The sequence below is a fragment of the Phocoena sinus genome, chromosome 10 (genome assembly GCF_008692025.1).
Source record: "Phocoena sinus isolate mPhoSin1 chromosome 10, mPhoSin1.pri, whole genome shotgun sequence".
Taxonomy (NCBI): Eukaryota; Metazoa; Chordata; class Mammalia; order Artiodactyla; family Phocoenidae; genus Phocoena; species Phocoena sinus.
Genome location: NC_045772.1, coordinates 88,486,770 through 88,503,750, shown reverse-complemented (window position 1 = coordinate 88,503,750; position 16,981 = coordinate 88,486,770). Strand labels below are relative to the sequence as shown.

Genomic DNA, 16,981 nt, shown 5'->3' with positions numbered 1-16,981 from the left:
GTGCCTTTTTTTAAAGTGGGCGGCAGTAAGGCAGGCACAATTATTGACATGTCATTGAGACAGGGTGGGGAGATAGGGGAGGAGCATAGAGAGGGCCAGGAAAGATGGAGGTTGAAAACATGATTGGGCTGCAACCTGTGTTTGATATGTCATTGCTTGGACAAAGCAGTTATAGTGCTGCAGTTCACAAATTAAAACGAAGGAAAAAACTGTATATTGGATGAAAAAAGCTCTTTCAGGCCACGGCCACAGGAAAAAGGTAAATAGGCTTTATTTGTCTGCCAGAGTCCCATCCCTCCACATCCTCCAACTTCATCTGACACACTCAGATCTGTAAGGGGCAGAATCTTAGAGATGGGTGAGCTTGCCTCTGTCGACTCATGCTTCCCTTCCTGTTCAAGAGGATGTGAACTAATACAGGAAGTAGATCTGAAGCCAGTAACTTCCTAGCAGTGAGTTAGACCTCATTATTCTGCCTGCATATCTCTGCCAGGCTAATTTTCTTACTTTCAGATGTTATGTAGTATGTTCTGTTAATTAAACTTCTTTCTACAACTTTATGGTAAATAACTTGTTCTCCATGGCAGACTTAAAAGGCATCTAGTCATCTAAACTAGGGCACGTCATTTCTCTTCAATAATTGTCTTTGACTTGCCATTTCTTACCTCTTACTTTTGAGGACCTTATAAATATGATTGTCTTTATCAAGGTTCATCCACACCACCTCTATTATTCCCAGATGAATTCTTGTCAGGGTAGATCATGTTGTCCATATACATTCATTCCTGCTTTGTCTATTTAACTCACATGCATAGCCTCATCAAAAACGCTCCCTAAGAATCGTAAAATTACTAGAATAGAGGGGAGGATCTGATCTAACTTTCAGTCCTACCCATCCCTTGAGACTCTGGACCTCGTCCACAACATCTTCTCAGATTATTCTGTTACCAACTACTCTTTTCTTCTTAATTCTACAGAACATGTATTATTTCATGATATGCTTCATTTATTACTGAATTACATACTGTGTAGTATATCACCTAAGTAAATATGCTTGTTGCTTATATCAGTATGTCCCAAGTAAAGCAGGGGACATATTCCCACTTCCCCACTTCCAAAAGTCCAAAAGTATCTGAATGTGAAACAAGTTCTAGTCCCTTAAAATATATTTAAAAGTTTAATTTAACAGAAAATACAATTTAAACATGAAACATTTAAGTGTATAGAAGTCATATAATGGCTAACATTTAATACAGCGCTTCTTATATTTCAAGCCTTACTCTAAGTACTTTTCATACAGTAACTTATTTAATCATCATAACAAGTCTATGAGATAGTATCACTTTTATCTACATTTTTAGATTAGGAAATTGAGACCCCAGAGAAATAAAATGATTTGCCAGAGGATACAACCGGCAGGAGACAAAGCCACAATTCAAATCCAGGAGTCATGCTCCAGAGTGTGGGGTCTTAAATTCTACCCTGTGTGCTCAAATCCACCCCTCCCATATGCAGGCTTCCGGGGATGTGCTGCTTCATAATTCAGACCACAGTTTTCTCAAGGTTCCTCAGAGCCCATGTTGGCTGCAGTTTCACCAAGGTGACCCTATAACCTTCCTTGGGCACTAATCCTCATTCCTGAATATCCCGAGCCTTGGTGGACAGAGTCCCTTCCCAGAACTATTATCTCTGTGCTACCACCAAATGTCCCCTGGGTGTTTGGTTCAGGATCTGCTATAACGACTGCCCTGGGAGACTCCCATGGGATAATTTGATTAATGATGCCAAGGCCGTCACCTTCTTCCTTTTTTCTGTTTTGGCCCATTACCAGGTGCCTTGAACCTCTCTATATTGTTTTCCACTTTTCTTCTCAGAGAAATCTCCCATGAGACTCACCCTACCATTTATTTCTAAGAGCCTGTCTCAGTAGTATCTTTTATCCTAAAATCTCAATTATGTACCTTTATTTTTTAGATATGATTTAATATGTTTTGAGATTTCCTTTTCAACTCTTCTCGAAGTTCCTTGGTCAGCATATGTAGATCAAATGTTGAGGATCTTTTCTATCACATATTCCATCTAGCACTTTGAAGAACCTATTATCGAGGTTCAAGAAGCCTCAGTGGAATGTGACTGTGATTCTTTACAATTTAAAAAAGTTACTTAAACTCTCTGTTATTTAGATATTTAAAATTCTAAAGAAAATTATACAATATTTCTTTTGTTAATACTTAAACAATGTATAGAGTGAATTTATAAAAGTAAGCTGCTGAATTTAAAGTAATAAGGAAGCCTTAAAAATTATGTGCACTTGTTTACTTTTCTGTGTAAATAATACTGTTACCTTAAGCTATGTTCTCTGACATTATATGGATATCAAAACTTAAGGAAAAACTTGAAGTGTAGATGTCAGTGCACATAATTTACCAAAAAGAAATCAAGTTCATTAATGGATCCAACGTTGGTCTTGGTGCTTCAATGAGTGTCATTAACTCGGATATACTTTTGAGAGGCCCTGTATATTTAAATACCTTGTTCTCTTTGTTTTGAAAAGCTAAAAGTGTTTCATGCCACTTTTTATTCGGGTACTACTAAGATACAGATAAAAATAAGACGAAAATCCACCTACTCCCACCACTGCCACTAAGCTCACAGATCTGGGTCATGAATGACTAAGCCATCTGAGACACAGCATGTGTGGATGGATACCTTAAGTGCCCTAGTCCTGACCACAGCATTAGCATTAAGAGGCTGCCCCTCTTGACCCTGTTTGAGACTTGAAAGAAAGAAATGGCTTTTCCTGCCTCTCTGAGGGAGTCCTCTGTTTTTGAACAATACAGGATCTTACTTCACTCTTGGGTATTCACATTCTGGGTTAAGAGCTGATCATAAGAGTTTCAGAGGATGCTGTACTCTGCATGGCATTAAAAAATTATATTACAATGAATGGCATTTAGAGAAAAATGAAAATAAAATTGGTTTACTGGACACAAAGGTTTTTCACATCATTGCCAACTCCTCTCTCTGCTTCCCTTACTTTTATTACTCCCCTTGCAGCTGCGTTCTGTTGAATAGAGTCAAGAAAGTATCATGACTCAGTCCCTGCAAATTGATATTCTCATGTAATATCTCTGCCGAGCCCACTGCTAGGCAACCATATATTAAAATGCCGTCCAAATGGGTTATTTCAGAATTTTCAGTCACTCTCACACCTTGGATTAGCTGTCTTTAGAAACGGATAACCTATTTCACAGACCAGACTCAGATCATTAAGCATAAATTTCCTGGCCTACCTCCCCTCCCACATGCAGATTATGCTTTTTACTTTAGCCATTTCCTCCTCCAGAAATGTGAGAAGAAATTTTCCATGTATTCCCATATATTCCATTTGGCCTGCCAGGCAGATTCTTTGGTTTAGTAAGTATAAGATCCCCTGCTCTTCAACTAAAGAGAAGAGCAGCTTGAAGGCAGCTTGAAGCAAAACAAAACTCCAAACTTCAGAATAACAAATTATTTGCATTAGTGAGGTATTTTGATAGCAAGAACTAGATTCTATCTGGTATACTTGGGGAAAAGGGTATACGTGGACTCAAACTCTAACCTAACAAATTCCGGAAACCAATATGGCCTGGGCAGTTTCTAAAGGAAATGAAGACCTTCTCCTCTGCTTATCTCTACCTATCATATTCTACTTCTTTTTGCCTACTGGCCAGTATTCTCTAATATAAATTCCAGAGAGAGACAGTCTAATTGACTTAGCTAGTTGCCTTTGACCCTACTGGACAGGGTCCTTCATGCCAAGCCATCATGGATTCTGTTGCCCATCCTTATTCTTAACATGGGCCACCCCTTCACAAAGAACAGCCTGGAGCTTCTTCTCTGAACTTTGAGCTTTAGAAAGAACAGTCTTAATTATGAGGGGCCACTGGGAAGAGCAGGCACAATGACTGTCCCAACAAGTACAACTGTGAAGCTGCTGAAAATGTTGATAGCATCCAGAAAGAGTGCTTCTGGACTTCACAAAGACAGGGGTCAGAGTCTCTGAGCCACCTAGAGTGTGCAGACACAATGCCAGAAATTCCCAGTTTTCCCTGCATTCCTTCTTGTTTATTTCTCGTGGCTATAGGGTGAGACAAGACTCTTTATGCTCAAATATCTCAAAATGTAATTCAATGGCTTTCTATCTGGTTTCTCTTCAGAACTGAGAAACAGAATATAGGACAGGAATGCAGATCCCTGGGTTCTTTTATCATTAAAGTTTCTTGATTTTTTTTTAGTACTTTGCAAATTGTCATCTCATGGATTGTTGTAATTCCATAAATATGGGTCAAAGTTTTTCTTTGCCTTAGCTTAACCGTTCATACTTACAGAAATAAATACAAGAAAAAACAAACAAACAAAAAAACAGAACCTAAAGGAACTAACAATCATGACATCCAACTTTCCTTAAATGAAGAAAGCAGATTCAAAGGGAAAGTTAAAGTGACATTTCTCCTTTCGTTGTGATAGTTTCCCATTTTAAAAAATTTCATTATAAGCACTAATCTGAACTAAATTGACTTTTTAAACTATGTTTTTCAAACTGCAGCTTTGACAGCTTTTTACAATACATCAATAAAATAAGGTAGCTTTTGGAGGGAGGGGAGGTTAGAAGCCTGGAATGTCATTTCACTGGCATAGTATTTATATGTACTTATAGTAAGACCAGCCCATCAATATTTCCCTAGTTTCTTTATTCCACTTGCTCTGATTTGGCTAAATTTTGTAAGGAGCCTCCATAAGAAAGTGTAGGAATTACTTATTGTATTCAAAGCCATGGAGCCTGGAATTCTTGTTTGTATGTAGTTAGGGGCCTGTGATGACATTTGCATAAGACTTGCTGACCTTGTAGATGAATTATGAAGACTTGAAACTTCAACTTGGAAAACAGCAAAATCTTTCATTTTTTAAGCCAAATTCTAAACTATGAAGCAGGATAAAAAGTGAAATGAAAAGAGAAAAAGATAAGAAACTCTAAAATTGCCTCTTGTTTTAATCCCTAACATCTCTTTCAAAAGGATTTGAAAGAGGATTTCAAAAGAGTTTACCACAAGTCATTTTCCACAGAACCATAAATCTGTACATGTGTTTTCCTTTGTATCTCTCTATCTGTAGTTTACTACCTTTTGGGCTCATATATATATTCATTTTTTTACTTATTTGGTAGTAAGCTTTCTGAAATAATATTTGCATAATATTATTCTATTTCCAATAACTTTTTATATGTTACTTCCTTTGATTCTATCGATAATCCCAGGGAATGGCATGGTCTAGTCATCAACTATGTTTCCTAGATGAAATGATTGAAAGCTAATTGAATTTCTTGGATCACGGGCAGAACTGATGAGTTCAAAAGAAAACAAAATTGATTTCTTGCATAATGGGTGCTCTTCCCAGGACCCTAAACAAAATCATATGGAAAAAAAAAAGTCCTACATACAAAACTCATAATCTCAGATAATATAGATGTTCTTTAACTGTAGTGTCTTTGGGTTAGTTGAAAGAAAATAGTAAAAAAAATCTAAATGCTTAAAGTTGTGTTTCCCAAATTAGGATACCATGCCATCAAAGCTACAAGGATTAACATGAGATACCTTTTTTAGTATCTATTTTATTTAAAAGGTTAGAACATGAAGCTTAAATTTTTGTCTTCACACAAATGTACATACATGTTACATAAATATTCAACCAAATTTATCAAGTGCTCTCTTTTCCTTGAATTTTTTTAAATAAAAGTGCATAGAGAGGAACTTTTTAAAAAATTGTGTACCAAGACTGCATCAGCAATGATTATTCATTGAATTCATTTAAAATGTTAATTTTTTGGTTAAAAAATATTTTGAGTACTTCTGAATACTTATTGGTCCAATATAAATTTGTAACAAAATAGGAATTATCTTGATAGCATATTTTATTGGTTTAGCTATGAGAAAGTGCTGGTCAGATATATTATAGATTACAAATTCAACACTGAACCATTATTTTTCTTCATGGAATAAAAGAAATTATGACAAAGTTGTATTAATTCACTGTTCCCTCTGAATAGTTAAGAATGACTCTCAGAGCTAGACACTCAGTAACTCCAATACAAAAAAGAAAAGGAAAAGGAATGGGGCTTCCCTGGTGGCGCAGTGGTTGAGAGTCCGCCTGCCGATGCAGGGGACACGGGTTCGTGACCCGGTCCGGGAAGATCCCACATGCTAGGCCCGTGAGCCATGGCCGCTGAGCCTGCGCGTCCGGAGCCTGTGCTCCGCAATGGGAGAGGCCACAACAGTGAGAGGCACGCGTACCGCAAAAAAAAAAGTAATGTCTTCTTTACATGTGCCAAAATCACTGCAGCAAAAATGAAGTTTGAGAGTTAGATGAAGAAATTTGTTCATGGGGAGTGTGAGTCACTTGAAACTCTTCTATTTATATATGATAAAATTTCAGTGTCAGTGGTAAAGTAAGAACATTCTCATGCAAATTCTTTCACAGAAAAAGTCACTTGAGAAATATTTCCCTGCGACTCTTAAAGAGACTGACCAGTGAAATAGGTCAGTGTTCTATCAAACCACAAAATGATATCAACGACTTCAGCAATAGAAATATGCTCTTGTTGAAATTCCTGTCAAGGGTTGCCCGAGAACCTTCTCTTGATCGCCACTCCACACATTTAGGCATCTCTCTTCAATGGTTACTCTGATGTAGCTCGTGAAGCTGTTAGAAACGTTTGCCAATTATACTCTAATAAAGGTGTTAAAAAAAAAAAAAGATAAGAAACGTTTGCCATTTGTAGTCGCATATTAATATAAATGTGAGTTCAAAAAATATAATATCTAACCTGAGGAAACAAATCTGCCTATAGGCTAAACCTGATGTGAAAGATTCGACCCTCTGGATTTAACCCAGTTTTCTGAGACTGATAAACTCCATTGCCCATTCACACACACATAACTAGGAAACCTATTCGTTAGCAGTTGTTTCTGATGATAAGCAATTTAAAATATTTGTATCCTATAAAAAGGTACATCTGTTCTGAAGTAGAATAGAATTTGTACACATGTTTAAGATGGGACCTATGGCTTAAGAAATTTTATCTTAAGGTATGCCCCTTTGGACTGTGTTCCCTAGATGCCAGAAATACTGTTAATTTTTTTTTTTTCTGTCTAAGGGTTATTCCTATGTAAAAATTAAAGGATCGTTGTTTTAGTGCCTTTGTACCACCTGGGAATTCCACACTCACTTATTGGCTTATTTCTCACTTAAAGACAAAGTTGGAAGACTGTTCATTATAAATAATCCACAATGAGAGCAAAGACTTTCTAAATGTGTTAGAATTTTTCCTTGCTACTTTCTAAATGATGTCACCTTTCGTATGCATTTAACTTCTCGAGGTCTTTTTCTTATCTTTTGCCAAAATAATTTTACTGCTCACCTCTAAGGATGAAAAGATTAACATAAGGCATTTAGTGCAGTGCCTGCCAAAGGGTATATACTCCCTGAGGGCAGAAATCTGATTTCTCTCCTTGACCTCTATGTCCCAGTACAAAGAACAGTGCCTAGTAGGAAGTTAGAAGTGTTTATCAAGACTGCCCCGGGGATTTCCTTAGGAAATTTGAGAACTGAATCCTTCTAGATGCTGCTTTGGATTTATAACATAAGGATACTCCAAAGCATAATCCGGCTGAAGCTGCCATTAAAATAGATAAATCAGAGAGCTGCCACTTGGATAAATCAGATCCTGGTAGAGGCCTGAAACTTACTGCTCTCAGGTCCCCAGTCCTAAATTGGGTCATATTTAACAACATTATTTTACCTGACCTGTTAAATCTGCCACTTGAGAAACTAGAGTTGCATTTAGATGAAATTCTGCATTAAAACTCTAAGTTTATCATAAAAGTTCATCCTTCATCTCCAGTCTTCTTGCATCTTAACTGCTGGGCGATGTAAGAATAAGGCCTAGACATAGTTGAGATTATGTGAGTGTGAGTACATCAGATCTTAAGATTTATGGTTCATAAGCCTACCTTCATGAAAAGTGAGTACATGCTATCATCGTAGAGCTTTCCACCTCAACACATAAAATATGCTCAGTAACTATTTGTTCAAAGAGTGAGAGAATGGTAGGGTCTCTGTAAATCATGATTAGTATTATACTCTTACTGCTATTATTACCTTCATGTCTTTGAACTACTGATGAAGAAAGAAATGAATGTTTTATACTGCACTACGTACCCATAAATTCATAAAGTCAAAGGACATCTTTAAAAATAATGAACACTGTGGAAATGAATAATGATCAGGGTCATATTTTAACCTTCTTAGGAAATTTTGTCCAATATTGATGTATAATAATGGAAAAATTTGGATTTTTTTAAGTCCAATACCAGAACAAGATAAATGGGCTTGAAGTTTTATAAAAATGAGGGGGAAATTATTAAACATTATTGAACTACATTTTTAACTTTGAGGACATGGCTGATTTGTTGTAAAGAAGGCATTGCTTGGTAACTTTGATAGATGCCAACCAAGAAAAGCAGTGTTTGATTACGTTCAACATCTGTTCCTCATGGAAATATTTTAGTAAGCTCAGAATAGAAGGAAACTTAGATAAACATACTTTTTTAAGTGAAAAATTATAAGCATTCCCATTAATGTCAGGAAAAATATAATAATGCCTCTATCTTTTTAGTACAGCTCTATATTTAAGCTTTGTTATATTGTTATTTTCCACTTGAATAAGAAAACAAACAGTTCCATATAATTTTTTAAAATTTTTGAAATAAGAATTTAGTACCGTAAGTGGTTACAAGATAAACATTCAAGACTGAGTAATGAAAAAATTAGAAAGGGAATATTATATGATCGCCTAAATAGATACAGAAAATTCAGTTATTAAAATTTAGAATCACTCATTATTTTAAAACTCTCTAGAAATAGAAAGGAATATCCTTAAACATGTAGCTAAAAACCTACAGAAAACATTATACTTAGTGGTAAAACATTAAAAGCTTTACCTCTGTAATCAAACAGACGAAAAATGCCTGCTATCACCACTTCCATTTAACATTGAACTGGAGGTCTTAGCAATGCAAAGGGTGACAGAAAACTCTGTCATTATTTGCAGATAACATGACTGTGTCCATGCAAATTTCAAAAGAATATACAGTGTATTGTTAGAATTAATGACTTAAAAATCTACTCATATATTAACAAATATTACTTAAAATAAAATTTAGAAAAAGCTAGAATTTACAATCCACAATAAATCCAACAAAATATATGGAAAACAGCCACAGAAAAAAATTCTAAAATTATACAGAAAGATGTAAAATAAGACCCAACTAAATGGAGAAATATGCCATGTTTAGTGGTTGCGTGTCTCAATACTGCAGAGATGTTGATTCTCCCCAAATTAATTTATAGTTTAATGAAATGTCTTACAAATCCTTACACATTTATTTTATGTATTGGTAAGCTTGATAAGGTGATTCTAAAATATATTCGGGAGGTCAAAGGACCTAAAATCATGAAAAAAAACCACCTGAAAAAGAACAAGGTAAAAGAATTTTCAAGATTTATTATAAGTTCTTGCTATTTAAGAAAGTGTTGTATTAACACAGAGATAGACAAATTGAAGAGTACAACAGAACAAAGAGGCCAGAAACAAGCCTATGTTTATACATACCCTTGGTACTGGACAAAGTTGAATCAGTAAGGAAAGAATGGTCTTTGCAATGAAAAAACAAAATTGGTTAAATTAATCATTGTACATCTATAAATCCAGATAGATCATTTAAAAAAAATAAGTTAACTCTGTTTTCTGAAGTAGATTGTTCATTCAACATATATTTTGGGGCCACTTACTATGCATGAGTTACTATAAAGTTTTTCTTCCAGAACATATTACTAAGTTAAAAAAGCAAATTACAACATTTCATGTAATTGTTTTTTGAATCCTGTCTTTTTTACTTCCATCTCACACAACTTCGAAATTCTTACAAAATCATGCTCCCTTTATCTGTCTGTTTCCCTTCTTCCACTCCTCACTCTGTCAGCCACTCTGCTGTTCTTTGCTGTCTGTTAATCACCAGTCATCCATCTACCTCTGAGCTTCTGGATGAGCTGTTGTTTCTGCTTAGAATTTCCTCTATCAGAAATTTCCATGGCCTATGCTCTTGGCAAATTAAGTTTTTTGTCAAATCATTCAACTCATCATTTTAGTGAGACTATCCCTGACCATCCTGCTTAAAATTGCAACACTGTTCCCTACCCCATATTCCCTCTCCCCAATTTCTATTTTAGTTTCCTCTATGTTATATATTTCTTTCTCAAATCCTATATTTTTACATGTTTATTTCATCATGGTCTGAATTCCACATTATATAATCTCTCTAAGGGGACACATTTCTGTCTGTTTTTGTTTTCATTGCTACATCCCAACATGCACCTGGCATGTAACAGGAGTAAGAATAGTGTGTCTGGCTGTGTGTCTGTTGGTTTGTGCAAGTGTATAGAGAAAGCTCAAAAGAATACTACCAGATTGTTCATAGTAGTTATTTTGGGGGAGGAGAGTGACAACGGAAGATGGATGAAGGGAACTTTTCACATTTTACTTAATATTTTACTGTATGGCTTGAATTATATATTTTTTTTTTAAATCAAGTTTTTTAGTGTCCCTGGAACTTCTTCCATAAAACAGATCAAACAGGGTAGCAAAACCCCAAAACTGCAGGCAACATCTACAACAAAACTAAGTAACAAGGTATTCCTAAGAATCCTAAAATACAAGCAGATGGGGCAAATCAAGTTACAATTATTTTGTAACAGCATCTTATGGGAGGAAGCTAAGGAAGCAACATGTTATCTGATTGACCTGAGAAGAGGACTCCACAGAGCCCACAGGTACTCACTGGAAACCTGAGTGGGCCCATTTGATAAGCTGTTTAGCAGCTGAAACTGGGAAGGATTTTTACACACTTCAATTCACAAGGAAGGGCAAAGGTTCCATGGCAAATCTGAAAAGGTTAGAGAAGTCTATAAACTCTCAAAGGTAACTGGTGATTCCTCCCTAGAAATAGTCCTATGCTGAAGAGAAACTGCTGGAACTATAATCCAAATGAAAGGAGAAAGATCATAGGAGCAAAGGAAAACCACAATCCAGAAAAAAATTGGGGGCAAAGAGAGAAGCCAAAGAGGAATATCTCAGAAAGTATGAAACAGTGTTTTTACCACTGTGATAGCAACAGAAAAGAAAGCTTCAGACCCTTGAAAAGCCTCTACTCCTTCCTGAAAGTTTAATTTTATATTAAAATGAGTAAGCAAAATGGATCATATCTGAATGTCATACAGAATTATAATTTTTAAAAAGAAATAAGATGCAAAATAAAATCTCTTCAATGAAAATATGCCAGAAAGACATTCCTAACAAGGGATAAACTGTATCCTTACATTACAAATTGACCTAAAAGAAATTAAGAAAATAATAAAATATGCTGGAACAATATAGATTACAATTAGAGAAAACTCAGAAATGAAGTGATTGAACCCCCCAAAAATTAGAAAATAAAAGAAAGAATACTTATAAAAATAGTAAACTACAAAGAACACAGAAGAAAATTAAAACAGCACAATAGATAATACCTCCAGAGAAAAAAAGATGAAAAAAACAAAGGAGGACCTTTAAAACAAAAAGAAATGAAGTCAATAAATATCCAGTATACATATAATTAACTTCCTGAAAAATAAAACCAAAGTAATATATCAAAAAAATATCAAGAAAGCCTAAATTTCAGCATGTGCTATCAGCCATGTGGCTGACAAGGCGTTGGTGCTCCGGCTAGGTGTCAGGCCTGTGCCTCTGAAGCAGGAGAGCCAAGTTCAGGACATTGGTCCACCAGAGACCTCCCAGCTCCATGTAATATCAAACGGCAAAAGATCTCCCAGAGATCTCCATCTGAACGCTAAGACGCAGCTCCGCTCAATGACCAGCAAGCTACAGTGCTGGACACCTTATGACAAACAACAAGCAAGACAGGAACACAGCCCCACCCATTAGCAGAGAGGCTTCCTAAAATCATAATAAGTTCACAGACACCCCAAAACACACTGCTGGACGTGGTCCTGCCAACCAGAAAGACAAGATCCAACCTCATCCACCAGAGCACAGGCACCAGTCCCCTCCACCAGGAAGCCTACACAACCCACTGAACCAACCTTAGCCACTGAGAGCAGACACCAAAAACAACAGGAACTAAGAACCTGCAACCTGCGAAAAGGAGACACCAGATACAGTAAGTTAAGCAAAATGAGAAGACAGAGAAACACACAGCAGATGAAGGAGCAAGGTAAAAACCCAGCAGACCAAACAAATGAAGAGGAAATAGTCAGTCTACCTGAAAAAGAATTCAGAGTAATGATAGTAAAGATATCCAAAACCTTGGAAATATAATGGAGAAAATACAAGAAACGTTTAATAAGGACTTAGAAGAACTAAAGAGTAAACAAACAATGATGAACAACACAATAAATGAAATTTAAAATTCTCCAGAAGGAATCAATAGCAGAATAACTGAGGCAGAAGAAGGAATAAGTGATCTGGAAGATAAAACAGTGGAAATAACTGCTGCAGAGCAGAGCAAAGAAAAAAGAATAAAAAGATTGAAGACAGTCTCAGAGACCACTGGGACAACATTAAATGCACCAGCATTCGAAATATAGGGGTCCCAGAAGAAGAAGAGAAAAAGAAAGGGACTGAGAAAACATTTGAAGAGATTATAGTTGAAAACTTCCCTAATATGGGAAAGGAAATAGTCAAGCAAGTCCAGGAAGCACAGAGAGTCCCATACAGTATAAATCCAAGGAGAAACATGCAAGACACGTATTAATCAAACTATCGAAAATTAAATATAAAGAAAAAATATTAAAAGCAGCAAGGGAAAAACAACAAACAACATTCAAGGGAATCCACAAAAGGTTAACACCTGTTCAGCAGAAACTCTGCAAGGAAGAATGGAGTGGCGGGACATATTTAAAGTGATGAAAGGGAAAAACCTACAGCCAAGATTACTCTACCCAGCAAGGATCTCATTTACATCCAACAGAGAAATTAAAACGTTTACACACAAGCAAAAGCTAAGAGAATTCACACCACCAAACCAGCTTTACAACAAATGCTAAAGGAACATCTCTAGGCAGGAAATGCAAGAGAAGGAAAAGACCTGTAATAACAAACCCAAAACAATTAAGAAAATGGTAATAGGAACATACATATTGATAACTACCTTAAATATAAATGGATTAAATGCTCTCTCCAAAAGACATAGGCAGGTAGAATGGATATAAAAACAAGACCCATGTATATGTTGTCTACAAGAAACCTACTTCAGACCTCGAGACACATACAGAATGAAAGTGAGAGGATGGAAATGGATATTCCATGCAGATGGAAATCAAAAGAAAGCTGAGGTAGCAATTCTCACATCAGACAACACAGACTTTAAAATAAAGACTATTACAAGAGGCAAACGAAGGACACTACATAAAGATCAAGGGATGAATCCAAGAAGAAGATATAACAATTGTAAATACTTATGCACTCAACATAAGAGCACCTCAATACAAAATATATATACAGCTCATGCAGATCAATATTAAAAAAACAAACAACCCAATCAAACAGTGGGCAGAAGACCTAAATAGACATTTCTCCAAAGAAGACATACAGATGGCCAAGAAGCACATGAAAAGCTGCTCAACATCACTAATTATTAGAGAAATGCAAATCAAAACTACAATGAGGTAGCACCTCACACCAGTGAGAATGGGCATGATCAGAAAATCTGCAAACAACAAACGCTGGAGAGGGTGTGGAGAAAAGGGAACCCTCTTGCACTGCTGGTGGGACTGTAAATTGATACAGCCACTATGGAGAACAGTATGGAGGTTCCTTAAAAAACTAAAAATAGAACTACCATATGATCCAGCAATCCCACTACTGAGCATGTACCCAGAGGAAACCATAATTCAAAAAGACACATGCACCCCAATGTTCACTGCAGCACTATTGACAATAGCCAGGTCATGGAAGCAACCTAAATGCCCATTAACAGACAAATGGATAAAAAAGTTGTGGTATATATATATAATGGAAGACTTGTCAGCCATAAAAAGGAACCAAACTGGGTCATTTGTTGAGACGTGGATGGATCTAGAGACTGTCATACAGAGTGAAGTTAAGTCAGAAAGAGAAAAACAAAGATCGTATATTAATGCATATATGTGGATTCTAAAAAATGGTACAGATGAACCCGTTTGCAGGGCAGAAATCGAGACAGATGTAGAGAACAAATGTATGGGCACCAAGGGGGGAAAGTGGCGGGGTAGGGGTGGTCGTGTGATGAATTGGGAGATTGGGATTAACATGTATACACTGATGTGGATAAAATTGATGACTAATAAGAGCCTGCTGTATAAAATATAAATAAAATTCAAAAATTAAAAAAAGCAAAACAAAACTACAATGAGGTATCACCTCATACCAGTCAGAATGGCCATTATTCAAAAAATCTACAAAAAGTAAATGTTGGAGGGGGTGTGGAGAAAAGGGAACCCTCTTGCCCTGTTAGTGGGAGTGTAAATTGATACAGCCACTATGGAGAACAGTATGGAGGTTCCTTAAAAAACTAAAAATAGAACTACCATATGATCCAGCAATCCCACTACTGAGCATGTACCCAGAGGAAACCATAATTCAAAAAGACACATGCACCCCAATGTTCACTGCAGCACTATTGACAATAGCCAGGTCATGGAAGCAACCTAAATGCCCATTAACAGACAAATGGATAAAAAAGTTGTGGTATATATATATAATGGAAGACTTGTCAGCCATAAAAAGGAACCAAACTGGGTCATTTGTTGAGACGTGGATGGATCTAGAGACTGTCATACAGAGTGAAGTTAAGTCAGAAAGAGAAAAACAAAGATCGTATATTAATGCATATATGTGGATTCTAAAAAATGGTACAGATGAACCCGTTTGCAGGGCAGAAATCGAGACAGATGTAGAGAACAAATGTATGGGCACCAAGGGGGGAAAGTGGCGGGGTAGGGGTGGTCGTGTGATGAATTGGGAGATTGGGATTAACATGTATACACTGATGTGGATAAAATTGATGACTAATAAGAGCCTGCTGTATAAAATATAAATAAAATTCAAAAATTAAAAAAAGCAAAACAAAACTACAATGAGGTATCACCTCATACCAGTCAGAATGGCCATTATTCAAAAAATCTACAAAAAGTAAATGTTGGAGGGGGTGTGGAGAAAAGGGAACCCTCTTGCCCTGTTAGTGGGAGTGTAAATTGATACAGCCACTATGGAGAACAGTATGGAGGTTCCTTAAAAACTAAAAATAGAACTCCCATATGACTCAGCAACCCCAGTACTGGGCATATACCCTAAGAAAACCATAATTCAAAAAGAGTCATGTACCACAATGTTCATTGCAGCTCTATTTACAATAGCCAGGTCTTGGAAGCAACCTAAATGCCCAACGACAGACGAATGGATAAAGAAGATGTGGTATATATAAACAATGATATTGTACTCAGCCATAAAAAGAAACGAAATTGAGTTATTTGTAATGAGGTGGATGGACCTAGAGTCTGTCATACAGAGTGATCAGAAAGAGAAAAACCAATACCGTATACTAACACACATATATGGAATTAAAAAAAAAATGGTTCTGAAGAATCTAGGGGCAGGAAAGGAATAAAGATGCAGACGTAGAGAATGGACTTGACACAGGGAGGGGAAGCTGGAATGAAGTGAGAGAGTGGCATGGACATATATACACTACCAAATGTAAAATAGATAGCTAGTGGGAAGCAGCCACATAGCACAGGGAGATCCGCTCGGTGCTTTGAGACCACCTGGAGGGGTGGGATGGGGAGGGTGGGAGGGAGACGCAAGAGGGAGGAGATATGGGGATATATGTATATGTATAGCTGATTTACTTTGTTGTAAAGCAGAAACTAACACACCATTGTAAAGCAGTTATACTCCAATAAAGATGTTAAAAAAAACTATCAAAACTGAATTTTATATTTAGTATTTTAAGAAATACTAACATCATAATTCAAGAAGTTTTCTGGAAAATGAAAAGTCTTGAAATTACATATTGAAAGGACACTTTGTATATTGAGAAAAGTTACCCAGAGTAACAAACCTGAAACATATTTTTGGAAAAACTATTGGACTTTTAGGGGGAAAAAAACTTCCTTTAAGCACCTAAGCAAAAAGTTCAAGTCATTTGTAAGGGAAAGAAGTTCAGTATGTCATCAGAGTTTTAGACAGTAATCCTTTATTCCAAAAGAAAGTTAAATAATATTTTTATGACCCTCAAAACAGAAAATGTGAGCCAAGGGTGTTTTAGCCAGCAAAATTGACTTTGGAGTATAAAGGCCACAGAAAAACTGTTATCAACACCCAGAACTCAGAAACTTATTTCCTTGAGCATTTCCTGAAGAATTTATCAGAAAATGACCATCAGATAGTCAAAATGACTGGAGGGATGTGACATAAAGACTTGTAGAGCAGATAATATTTAATGATAGTTAGAAGAGAGACTCTATACTATGTATAGTATAGATACCATATGATGTGGATCGAATAGCTCTATAAAAAATGGAAGTGGAATAGGAAGCACATATGAAAAGTGGAATGAGCATAATGTTTGCTTTATTGTATTAACTGGGATAAAAAGGATAACACTGCAAGTCATATACTGGACAAGATGGTGCAGAGGGGATAAAGGATATTATCTAAAGATATTTATTATACCATTAGAACACAATTGCAAACCTTTTAAAATACAAATAATAATAATAATAAAGTGGAGACAAACCAAAACCAAACCAAAAAAAGGAAAAAAAAACCAGAGTGAAAAGCATTTCA

The 16,981-nt window shown here is 36.2% G+C and overlaps 1 protein-coding gene across 2 annotated transcripts in view; it reads left to right on the top strand.

Moving 5' to 3' along the window:
* Positions 1–16,981, top strand: part of PIK3C2G (phosphatidylinositol-4-phosphate 3-kinase catalytic subunit type 2 gamma) — a 353,016-nt gene that overhangs the window by 227,890 nt on the left and 108,145 nt on the right. The window lies entirely within an intron of this gene.